The sequence below is a fragment of the Primulina huaijiensis genome, chromosome 13 (genome assembly GCF_012295235.1).
Source record: "Primulina huaijiensis isolate GDHJ02 chromosome 13, ASM1229523v2, whole genome shotgun sequence".
Taxonomy (NCBI): domain Eukaryota; kingdom Viridiplantae; phylum Streptophyta; class Magnoliopsida; order Lamiales; family Gesneriaceae; genus Primulina; species Primulina huaijiensis.
The window spans coordinates 10549669-10563193 of NC_133318.1; positions in this window are offsets into that span (position 1 = coordinate 10549669).

Consider the following 13525-nt stretch of genomic DNA (forward strand, 5'->3'; position numbering starts at 1 on the left):
AATTGTACCCAACCTCGCCACCTGATGACTCTCCTGGAGCCGGTAAACGAGTCAAAGCACAGCCGTAGCATATAGAGCCTCAGTGTTGTCCCGGGTCGTGAGGACTAATGGTGTACAATCATAACCACGGACTTATCCTCTCGATGAATGATAATCACTTGGAAAGTCCGAGGGAGGGTTGTTTGGTATAATCATCATATGACTACCCATCTGCATGTTTGGACATCTCTATGTCCTTACCAAGAAACGCAGTACACAACATCACAGATGCTAGTCTCAAGCTCAAGCGACCTTTATCCATGTTTTAGGCGGCTGAATCGACTAGGAACGAATTTAGATTATACAGTGTTTACAAACGAGTTTCAACATCGAATTACGATTCATTTGTATTAAAGTATAATCAAGGTCTTTATCTATGTTTGATAACATGGGTATACATATAAAGAAATAACAGACCATTAAATAATGAATTATATTAAAATAAAGATTGTTCTTTACAACTGAGTCAATAAAATCTCTAGCCAACAGTTGGCTTGTAGGGCATCTACTCTAACACCTGAAGGAATGATAGTTAGGACGATTCATAGATTGCATGAAATACGCCGTGAATGCAGAAACGCTGCAGCAATCGTGGGTCATTCCTCACTTCACAAGAAAATGAAACCGGCTTCCAATGCAATTAAGAGGGACATCGTCTTTGCTGCTGGCTTGTACATTACCGTTGTTTAGCCATGTAAGAAATAACTAATGGGTTAACGGGTCGTTCATGAGGGCTAACCCGACACGACCCAAATAATTAAAAAGTTTGATTTTCAATTATAAGAGGGAGTAATTATTTTTTGTTGGATAAATTTCTTTAACTTCCACTACACAAAATTGGATAATATTTTTTTGTTTGTTCTAGGAGGAATATAGCAGGCCGAGACATTCATTTTCAAGGTTCACAAATCATAACACAATTATTAAGCATTTGGATTGTGAAATAAATTGATTCTTTTTCATTCGTGATCGGTATCAGACCATCAAAGAACATTGTTATCTCCGGAACAAAAGTTAGTAAATCAACTACAAAGATCCTACATCAAAGTATGAATTATACGATATTCGAGTTAGATTTTCCGTCATTCGTATCAGAGCCATATGTTAGTTGATGTTCTAACTTGTTTTTCTATTTATTAATTTGATTCGGAAGTTTTTTTTTTGGTTCATTAATTGAAAATGATGGGTCCAAATGATTGTGATATGTTTGTTTTTTCAATTGGAGATTGATATTCGGTCACTGTGTTTTTCAAAGGACAAAAAAAAAATGAATTTGCCTTCCGTATAAATATATTTGTTGCCAAAATAGTCAAGCGGTGTTTTTTTTGTTCAGGATTGTAAAAAAATTGAATCTACTTCATTGAATCGATTCATGAGAATCACCACTTGTTTTGTATATTCTGAAATTGCATTTTTTTTTTGCTTCTGAAAAGCACTGGCTGAAATTCACGGTTCCAAATGCAATTCATGTTTCAGATGATAGTTTGCCAATAATAATGAGAATGAGATATTATTATGATGTATGAAAATTTTTCTTCTTGAATATTAAATATTAATGTTGATTTTTGTGTCCAATCTAATATTCCCTCTCATATTAAAGATATGGCAAGGATTAAACACACTTTAAGTATCCTCCGAGGAGCAGCTAAAGTTCAAAGAGCTCCAGAACGAATAGCAAAGTATCACCTGTTTAGGCATTATAAAAAGGATCCCCACACACACATTGCCTCAACATATTAAAGTCTGAGATAGCAAACGTTTATATCTTATGCATTTGGGTCATCATTTTGAACATGATGTAATAGTTGGACTATTAAAAGATTCTCTAAATGGACGTTGGAAGAGCATAATCGATGATATACTTAACCAAAGGGGATCAATGATCTACCTTGATGAGTTGAAGTCATCATTAATTAAGAGATGGGAGAAAAAGGTTGAACTTGAGATAAAGAAGACATTATCTTTACAGATAAATTCTGGAGTTCGTTTTTTGAAGTTCGCTCCATCGGATAGGCTCTCGAAGGGAATGACCAAAATGATATCCCGCATGTGTAAAAATAAAAAGAAATTAGATTTTCTTTAGAAAAATGACATGTTATTATGTATGTTTATTGCAATGTTTTTTTATATGAGCATGTTATGTGACATGTAATGTAGTGTGTGTTTTATCTATGTTTAAATAGAAGCATGTATTGTAAACTTTGATGTTAGTTTATTTTCATGCATGTTTATCTACATATGTTTATTTGGAATTTATAGAGATATTTCAAATTGAGTAGGAGTTTTTAGGTTGTAAGATTTTGAGTTATTCTCACCTAAAATCAATTGATATTTTTTTTGTTACTTAGAAATTAAATTTATAATGATGCAACATTAGGATTGTAGATGATGATTGAGAACTTAGTGAACTTTCGAGTCTATGCCTTATGTTAAATCATTATAGATGCTAATTTTAAGTACAAAACTAAAGTGTACATTTAATGAGCATTAACATGTGTTATCACCTCTAAAATAAAAAGACCACGATTTCAAAATCTATCATTGCTGATCTTAACAAGGGTGACAAACTGAATAGTGACAACTATGATACTTGACGTCATAAGATTGGGTATGTGCTTGATGAGCAAGATGCCTTATAGGGTATCAACCAAGTCATGCAGGATCCCGGTGTGGGTAACACTGCTTAGCAGAGGAGAGATCAAGAAGCTTATCAGGCATGGAAAAAAAAGATTCCACTGCTCGTGCAATACTGGTTGACTCTGTGATTGATGATCTCATCCATGAATGTGAGCAACATCCTACTATCAAGAAATTTGGGTGTACCCGAGGGAGAAATATGGAGGTACTACTGTCACCCGTCTGAGGCAATTGACTATCAAGTTTGACACTTACAAGAAACAAGCTGATCACAGCATCAAAAACATTTGAGAACTATGTCAAACATGATATGTGAATTGACTTCAGCTGGTCATATCCTCTCTGACGAGCAACAGGTTCAAGCTTTGATCCGATTTTTTCCTGAAAAGTGGGAGCATCTGAAAGTTTATTTGACTCACAATGATAGCATTAAGACTTTCTCTAATGCTGCTCGTCATGTTGAACTTGAGGATGAGCGGCTAGGTTCTGCTAAGTCCATAACAAGCGTTTTTGTGGCTAAATCTAGTTCCAAGAATGCTTCGGGCTTTAAACTCTTTAAGAACTGGAAGAAAAACAGGAAAGAGAAGAATGTTGTTGACGGAAATCATACACTCGAATATCGCATATGATTATCGAATAAATTCATATTTTTATTTAGGATCTTTGTAGTTGATTTACTAACCTTCTTCGATGATATTAATACACTGACGTCGATCACGAACGGAAAAGAATCAATTTAGCACAATCCAAATGCTTAGTAATTGTGATATGATTTGTTTATTTTGAAATGAATGTATCGGCTTTCTTTTATTTCTTCCGAGAACCACACATCTCTATTTTAATTTGTGTAGTGGAAGTTAAAGAAAAATTATCCAATCAAAATAACTACTCCCTCTTTTAATTCAAAATCAAACTTTTGAATTATTTGGGTCGGGTCAGCCCTCATGGGCGACCCATTACCATTAACCAGTTTATTATTTCTTACATCTCTCACTCGCACAAAAGGGCTAGACATATTGCCTAGATTGATCACAATCATATATCACCAATTTCATACAAGTAAATGAATCGTGTGACCAGCGAACATATTGAATAAGAGCTCAGAGCTATACACCGGTTAAGGATATATATAACATCTCAATTGAAAACATATTTATGAGGACATTCTACTCGTCATACATCGGATTTATTTTATTACACTAATCAACGTATCTCTTGTCCCAAAATAAAAATTAAAAAGAGCATACTTGATTCAAAATTATTCATATCTGTATGTATTCACAATTATGTTCTAACAACGAAGTTAAACATAATTAGCCGGCTTGTTTAAACAAAATAAGTGTCAAAATAAGTCTTCTTTTCCCACTAGAATCTTTCAATCTTTATTTTAGTTTCTTTCTTAGACATAGACCTCATCACCGAATTGTCCATAGCTATTGGTATCATGCTAAAGTAGCATCACTAAAATAGAAGTAAAGAGACGGTTGAAAGTCTTAAGGATATAAGTTTATGTTTATATATAAACCTATGGATCTCACACAATGATCTGGGACTCGAATAATCATTATCCAAATACTCACTTTAACACACGTGATATGAAACACGTACTACGATGTGTTTCTTCCTCCTTTAAAAAAAATGCATGTCACAAAAAAATATTCACATCGTACAGATCTTAGTTCAAGTGCATCTCAACACTTAACTTGAGTTTTATTTTTACTTATCCTCCGACGTGTATCAATATAAAGAAAACTCTAATTTGACTATAAGACAAGTTAAAATGGATTGTTGGAATATCCATTTCGATTACAATAAAATCTACATAAGTAATCTCATCTTGGTAATATATACCAAGGCGACAAATGTATGGATTTGTTCTCAAGAAAACTAATATCGTCTCATCTCTGCATGTTTCTCAGCACCATAGATGATTGCTCGTTTGAGAGAGCCAATCTCAACTTGTCAGACATATGTTCAATTTTTAGATTAGTAATTCATGAAGTGTACACATTACACATAATGAAAACATCATTATAATAATGAGTATAATGTCTTAAATGCGTGTGTTTAGTTACAATCATATCCTACATAGTCCAAGAGATCTAATATGATCTATAAATATGTCTCTTGGTATTGGCTTAGTAAACGGATCAGCCACCATCATGCGTGTAGGAATGTTTTTCAAAATCACTTCTTTCTTTTCAACTATATCTCAGGTAAATTTGTACTTCATGTCAATACGTTTGGTTTTTCCATGGTATTTGGGGTCTTTTGTGTAAGCAATTGCGTATTGGCTATAACAATAAATCGTTAAAGCTCCCACTGGACTACTTACGATACCCAAATGACATAGGAATCTCTTCAACCAAAAACTTTCTTGCACTGCAGAAGCAAATGCCACAAATTCTGCTTCCATTGTGGATAGTGATACACAAGTTTGTTTCTTGCTTCTCCAAGAGATGCATCCATTATTTAGCAAGAAAGCATAACTAGAAGTTGATTTACGCTCATCTAAATCACCATCCCAATCAGCATCTGTGTATCTTTTCAGTGTTAAATCTTTTCCTTGATAACAAAGGAAGTAATCTGTAGTGCCTTTTAGGTATCTTAGAATCATTTTTAACTGCACTCAAGTGTCTTCTTCCTGGATTAGATTGATACCTGCTAACCAGACCCACGACATAACAAATATCGGGACGTGTACACATCATTGCATACATCAAACTCCCAACTGCACTAGAATATGGTACTTTAGACATCTCATGGATTTCTTCAGAAGTCTTTGGGCACATTTCACGACTTAAACTTTCACCTTTGGCGACAAGAGTATCAATGGGTTTTCAATTTGACATTCTAAATCGTTCTAGAATCTTTTTAATGTAGGATTCTTGAGACGGTGCAAGAAGTCTCTTAGAACGATCTATATGAATTTTAACACTTAGGATGTAATCTGCCTCTCCCATATCATTCATTTCAAAATTTGAGGACAACCATTTCTTAAAGGTTTCTATATTCTCCTTGTCATTCCCAGCTAACAATATGTCATCGACAAAAAGAGATAGAATTACAAACCTTTAGTTGGATCTTTTCACATATACACAATGATCTTCATCTATCATAATGAAGTCATATGAGATTATTGCTATGTGAAATCTCAAATACCATTGTCAAGAAAACTTTTAAGACCATAAATTTATCTTTTCAATTTACAAACTTTGTTTTCTTGACCTTTAATAATGAAACGTACTGGTTGTTCCATGTAGATTTCTTCCTCAAGTTCTCAATTGAGGAAAGCAGTCTTTACATCCATTTGATACAATTCTAAATCAAAATTAGCAACTATGGCCAATAATAAACGAATAGAAGTAAATCTCACAACTAGTGAAAAGGTTTCTTCATAATCAATACCCTCTTGTTAAGTACAACCTTTTGCCACTATTTGAGCCTTATACCTCTTTACAGTTCCATCAGACTTATCGTTTTATTTTGAGGACCCATTTGTTCCCAATAGTTATACGTCTCTTTGGAAGTTCAACTATTTCCCAAACTTGGTTTGATTTCATTGAATTCATTTCTTCTTCAATTGCATTCATCCATTTGTTCCTTGAAGGACAAGATAGAGACTCACCTATGTTTTTAGGCTCTTCATCATCTATTGCAGATATGACATAAGCATGCCCTTCAATCTCATAGTGACGTTTGGGCATACCTTCTTTTGAAGTTGGGGATCGGATGAATCAAAATGATTAGGATTGATCGCACAAGGATTGCTCTCACTCGGATCAGATGAGTCATTGTGATTGGGATTTCTCCAGCTGGAATCAAACAACTCCTCATCCACTTGAGCTTTTGTTGATCCATATGGCAACAACCCATTATCTTAATTGAATAACTCAAATAAAGATTCATTCCCCTTTATTTCACCTCTCTTAGGAAAGTCATTCTCCAGAAATTTTACATTTCGTAATTCAATATCAGTAATGCTTCCATCATATTGTTCGCCAATGAACATGTAACCCCTAGAATGTTCAGAGTATCTAACAAAAATATATTTATTTCCTCGAGGACCCAAATTTCCATATTTACTTGTAGAGTCATAAATATAAGCAGCTGATCCCCAAGGTATAAGTTTACTTAGGTCTTGTTTTCTACCAGTCCATAATTCATATGGCGTGGAAGGAACTGACTTAGAAGGCACCTTGTTTAGTATATAGGCCGCAGTTAATGAAGCATTTCCCAAAAAGGAAATAGGCAAATTAGCTTGCGGCATCATGGACCTTCTCATGTCTAACAATGTTCTATTCCTTCTTTCAGCAACACCATTTTGTTGAGGTGTGTAAGGATGAAAGTGGATCGATTACGGTGCCCGGATGCGCAACTGAAGTTTCAAAATAAATTTTAAAGGCAAAACCGAACACCATAAACCAGTGTGTATCAAATACCATAAAACACAAAAATGACATTCATAGTGTGTTTAGAATATTTTACCTATCAATCACAAAGGATTGATGATGGCTCCAACTAAGTTCTTAAACAACTTAGCTCTTCAATAGCTAGACAATCTACAAGCTTCCAATGAGAATTCCTTGCTCAAAAATTAAACCCACCACCAACAAGGAAGATACCATCTGATTTTGCACTAGAAAAATTAGAGTATTTTTTTTTTAAAAAAAGAGTGTGCATTCTTCAACTATTGAAGAAGCAAAATTAGGAGAAAGAATGAAAGGGAAATTTCGGCCATCTCATGGAGGAGAGAAGGGGGAGCCTTTTCTTGATTGTGTAAAAAGTGTTGTGTCTTCCAAAGGCATGCTAGCCTTTAATTTGAAAAAGTTGACTCTCAACCTTTCACCTTCCTAGTATGTTATTTGGGTTTGAAACATTTACAAAGCCCATGGACTATTATTTTAATATCTCAAACACATTTGAGATCAATTAAATCTTACTTGAATTTATTCAAGCCCACTAGCTAAATAATTATTTTCATTTGGGCTCTACAAGACCCAATGTTATTTAATTAATTCAACACTTGAATTAATTAAATTATTTGAACTCTACTAGGTGCACTAGTGTTTAATTAATTTAATTTAGTCTATAACAATGTTTATGAAAATCACAATTTCCAAATGCATTATTTATTTGGCCAAATTTTAATTTTAGAACACTTCCACAAATTAAATGTAATGTCCCGAAAATTTAAAGGTCAACGCAAACCACATGCATGCAATTATTAAATTCTTTTGTATTTTAATTAATTGTTTTAATTACATTAATTAATTATGTTGTGCATATTTACATGTTTAATATATATTTTTCTACATGGTTGCATTAAAAGGTATTTTTAAAATGTTATTCAAGTTGCGATCGAGGAACGGATACCGAGGGCTGAAAATAGAAAATGCTTTTATTGGTTAATTGTTTTTAATTATTTAAAATATGGGTGATGTTTTTTCATATTTTTGAAAATAATGGGTTTTGAGGTGATTTTATACGCGGAGACGTAAATTTTATCGGTGTTGGGTTTTCAACAAAAATATGAACGTTTTGGCAACCCGACAAATAAATTCACAAACTTTCCTAAACAAAATTATTTTTAATATTTTAATTAAACACTAATGGGCTAAATGGGCCTAATTAACTTGTTAATGACCAAAGCTTTTGCTAGTGTGCTTATTGTTATTTAAAGTACAAACCTACCCTACCCCATGCCATAATCTCACGCCCAACTCCCTTTTACAGTCAAAACTCTTCTCTTAAATTACAATTCATGGCACACACAAGCAAAGGAAGAGAAAACTTTGAAAATTCAAGGGAAAAATAATGCCATCGTCTCGTCGTCGTCGTTCTTCAATCGCCAACGTTTTCATGCGTTTAAAACCCAAAGACACACCATATTCTTTTTTACTCATCATCACACCATATTATGTAATTGTTTATGAATTTGCATAAAAACAAGTCACACCACTCACAATTTTCGCAACTATACATAGTCATGTGTCTAACTTGTGTTTATTGATTCAAAACCAAGCTTGTATTATGTTTAAAGGGCTGCAATGAATTAGGCTTTGATCAAACATGTTTCTAAGGGTCCTAGAACACATGATTATGCTGCTCAACTTCTTAAAATAAGGCTGGAAAAACGTGGGTTAAGGGAAGAGAGCCGTGAGGTATATGAAGAATTTGTGTGTGCATGTGAGGGTCCAAGGAACTCGATGGTTTGCATGGGGCTAGGGGGCTCGGCCAGGGCTGGTAGGGGCTTGGCTAGGGTCGTGTTGAGAGGCTAGGAGGAGCCCTATGGCGGATGGGCACTGCTACACGTAGGGGAGAAGGGGAGACGCACGAGACCCACTTGAAGAAGAAAGTGGCGTGCTGCTGGTGCAAGCGCCTAGGCTGGTGTGTGGGTCCAGGAGTGGTACAGGAAGGTCTAGAGGGTGGTACATCGACGGCGAGGTGGAGGGAGTCGGGGTCTAGAGGATGGAGGAGTCCTAGCATGGAAAAATTCCTAGTTCACGTGAGGGAGGGGCTACGGCTAGGAGATGGCTTGCGAAGGGCTTGATGCGCGGCTCAGGGGCTTGGGCTGGGGGTGGCTCGGGCTTGGGATTGGTATAGGGTTAGTAAGGGTCGTGGGTGATCAGTGGTTAGATGGCTAGAGGAGTCCTAGGGTCACTAGGAGTCTTGGGCAAGGAAGGGCTCACGTGTAGATTTTTGTGGCCCGGTTTCAGGGCTTGGGCGTGAGCTAGGGTTATGTTTTATGGGTATGGGTTGCTCAAGAGGGTACCTAGATGGGTTGGCTCGGGTTTGGCTTGAGGTGGCTCGGGCTTTGCTCGAGTAAATTAGGAGATGGCTCGGTATGTTCGATAAAAGGTCAAAAACAAAAATAATAAAGCTAAAATTGAATCTATGGTTCTAACACATGAATTGGAAGGGTAGAATAAATAATAAAAATGCGATGTTTAAAATTTGGGATCAAAATAACGAGTTTTGGATTTATTCGGGATTTAATTGCCGCACGAAACGCTAATTAACGAGTTAATAGAAACGCCTAGTTTTAAGCTTTATAAAATTATGAAAAATTATATTTAAGCTTAAATAATTATTAAAATTCTAATTTTTTAATTTGGAAATTTTATGTTAAGTTTTGGTTTAATTCGTGATTAAAATTCAGTAATACGTCTTATATAAAGATTAATTTAAAAGTCCTCGATTTAAGGTAAATAAAAATATGGAAAAATTGCTTAAATAATTATTTGGGACATGTTGGAGTAAATGGAATTAAGAAAAAGTCGAAAACGTGAAATTTTACGTCCAAGGGTAAAACGGTCATTTTAAACCTAAAAATTAGTAAACGTCATGACTGTATCCTGAATGCTGTTTTATATGCTAATATGATTATTTTCAATGATTATGGATGTTTATGAATTTTTATATCTTAATATGTCAATTTTAAATGTTTATGAAATTTTTATGTTTATGGATTTTTATGTTAAAATGTTTATTTTAAACGTTTATGATTTAAATGTTTATTTTAAATGTTTATGATGTTAAAATGTTTATTTTAAAATGTTTATGACTTTTTATGATTTTATATGTTAAAACGTTTATTTTAAATGTTTATGGATTTTTATGATTTAACATTGACATTTAAAAGATATGTTGCATGCTTGATTTAAAAGAAAAACGATATTATATGGATGTTTTTATTAAGTGATAGAAATACAAAATGTTGAAGGACGTGAAGAGATTGTGACTAAATATGTTGGAAATATCGTGAGGGTTATGGTCCTAGTGGGAGCCCGACAATCATATTTCCATTGATACGAATACGATTGGAGATATCGTGAGGGAGAAGGCCTCAGACGGAGCCCATTTACGGGAGAAGGCCCCAGAGAGAGCCCGAAAATCGTATTTCCAATGACATGAATATGTTAATACGTAAGACTAAGGCCCAGTTGATCAGTGAGAGTGTTGCTGGTGTCCCCGCCGCCCAGTACTGTGGTTACATGTAGATGGTGTTAGAGTAAGTGCACGTCGAGCCAAGTGTTGGCCGAATGTTCACAATGAAACTCTATGATAAACAGTCTTTATTTTAATAATATTTGAAATTATTGTTTTGGCACTTCTTTATCTGTATACCCATGCATGTTGCATAGATAAAGTCCTTGAATATACAAATAGCAGAAAGAATATGAGATGCTCATATGATGAGTATCATGAAACTCATATTTGCAATATTGTATATTCTAAACAGTTCCTAGTCGATTCAGCCGCCGCTAAGAAGGATATAGGCTGCTCGAGTTCGAGACTAGTATCTGCGATGTAAATACCATGTTTCATTGGTAGGGGACATTGTGATGTACGAGCATGCAGATAGGTGCTCCTGGTAGAGTGCACTGAACAACCCTCCATAAAGGACTTTCCAAGTGGTTCTCACTTATCGAGTGGAAACGTACTAGTTTATGGTTGTACACCATTAGTCCTTATGTCCCGGGACAACATTGACATTCTATGTGCTAGAATTACACTTTGACTTGTTTACGACTCATATGGGGTCATCAGGTGGCAAGGTTGGATGTTTTGTCGAAACATATAGGAGTCGATGCATTGTAGTCGGGGATTCACCGCTTACCTTCGGGTATGGATATCCTATGTGTATGTAGTATGAAATCTCTGATCAGAGTATGGTGGTAATTATGAAAGGGGTTTCATAGATTACACCATCGATGCAACTACGACATGACACATAGTATCTGACAACTCTCGATATACCAATGGTTGTCGAATCGGTCGGGATATATGAGTTGAAGGGACCGTACTGTACGCTAACCATAATTGAATGGTTCTTGCAGGCACTATCATTTGATACCTAGGGAATCATGTAAGCGATGNTTGAACGGCTTATAATGAAGTTTATAAGCGTAGGGAAAAATAGAAGTAGGGCTTCTATGAGGGAAATGTAACTTTTAATTTGTGGAAGTGTTCCTAAATTAAAAGTTGGCCAAATAAATAATGTATTTGAAAATTGTGATTTTCATAAACATTATTGTGGACTAAATTAAATTAATTCAAGTGTTGAATTAATTAAACACTAGTGGACCTAGTAGAGTCCAAATAATTAAATTAATTCAAGTATTGGATTAATTAAATAACATTGGGCCTTGTAGAGCCCAATTAGAAATAATTATTAAACTAGTGGGCTTGAGTAAAATCAAGTAAATGTTAAATGATCTCAAATGTGTTTGAGATATTTAAATAAAAGTCCATGGACTTTATAATAGTTAGAAACCCAAATAGAAATGCATGCATGGGAGGTGAAGAGTTGGAAGACTATTTTTTCAATAATCAAGGCTTGACATGCTAAAAGTGCTTTTAGCTTTTTACACAACCAATACAACTCATCCTCCCCTTCACTCTATCTCACCTTGGCTGAAATTTTTTATTTTCATTCTCTCCAATTTTCTTTCTTTAATTGTTGAGGAAAGAACATACTTCTCAAAAGAAAAATCATTTTTTTTTTCTAGTGCAAAATAACTGTGGTTCTAGCTAGTTGGTGGTGGGCTTAATATTTGAGCAAGGTGTGCTCAAAGGGAAGCTTGAAGATTTTCTTGCCACTTAAGAGCTAAGGTGTTAACACCTTAGTTGGAGCCATCATCAATCTCAAGAGATTGATAGGTAAAAATCATAAAAACAACTTATGAATGTCATTTCGTGTTTTTGTATTTGTTACACATTATAGGCTTAAGGTGTTCGAATTTCTTGATACAAAAATTATTTTGAATCTTCCGTTGCGCATACGGGCACGTTAATCAATCCTCTTTCAAGTGGTATCAGAGCTAGGGATACTATTTTGTGTAGCATATACATAATATTATATTGAGGTCGATTTCTAACCGCATGAGATGATTTTTTGCAACAAAATACAAGGCCATGAAAAGAGGTTTTCGGGCAGCTTCTTGCTGCCCATTTTGGCAGCTCGGGCTGCCCGAACCCCTCAATTAAAAAAAAAAATTGTTGGCCAGAATCCGGCGACGGAGCTCCGGCGACGGCGATGACGACTAAGGTTTCGAAAAGTGTTTTGGATTATCAAAGTGTTATGGGCCTTGAAGTTGTTGGGCCATTAGATGGCTAACATAATTTGTAAAATTTAAATGGGCCAAAATGTTTTTGGAGAAAAATGATTTTTTTGGCACTTAAGTTTAAATTTACAAAAGTTGTACATATTTTTTCATAAAATAAATAATTGAACTTGGACTTTAATTATTTATAGTAAATTGTGATTTACAAGAAATTCAGTTATAAATAAATTAATTAGAAAGTAGACAAAGGGGTTTCTATACTTTGTTAATTTAGTTTATAATCGTGACGGTTAGTGATTGGATCAAGATATATAATATTGGTTCAATTGATTATTGTGATAATTAATTGATGGTGTATGATATGTGATATTATGCATGAAGGATTATCAAAATGTAACGCCCTCTTGATCGATTTCATAAAATAACAGCGGAATTTAAAATTTCCTTAAAGGAAAGAAGGATTTAAAATACATTTCAATATATAATCAAAAGTATATACATGATCAAATAAGCGTTGCAACAAAATACAAAATATCATTTTGATCATGTCCAAAAGTGCTAACAAAATAGCCTTCTTCCTTCCATCTTCTATGCATATGATCTCGACTCCAATCAAAGTCCTGGCCCGTCACTCTTATCTGCATCACATGAAATAACATAAATGAGAATAAAACTCAGCAAGTGGAGCTCTTACATAGCAATATACATATACCATACTCTGTAAAACGTGGCTTTGAAATCATTAATACCATCTAACTCTTGAAACATGAATAATATAG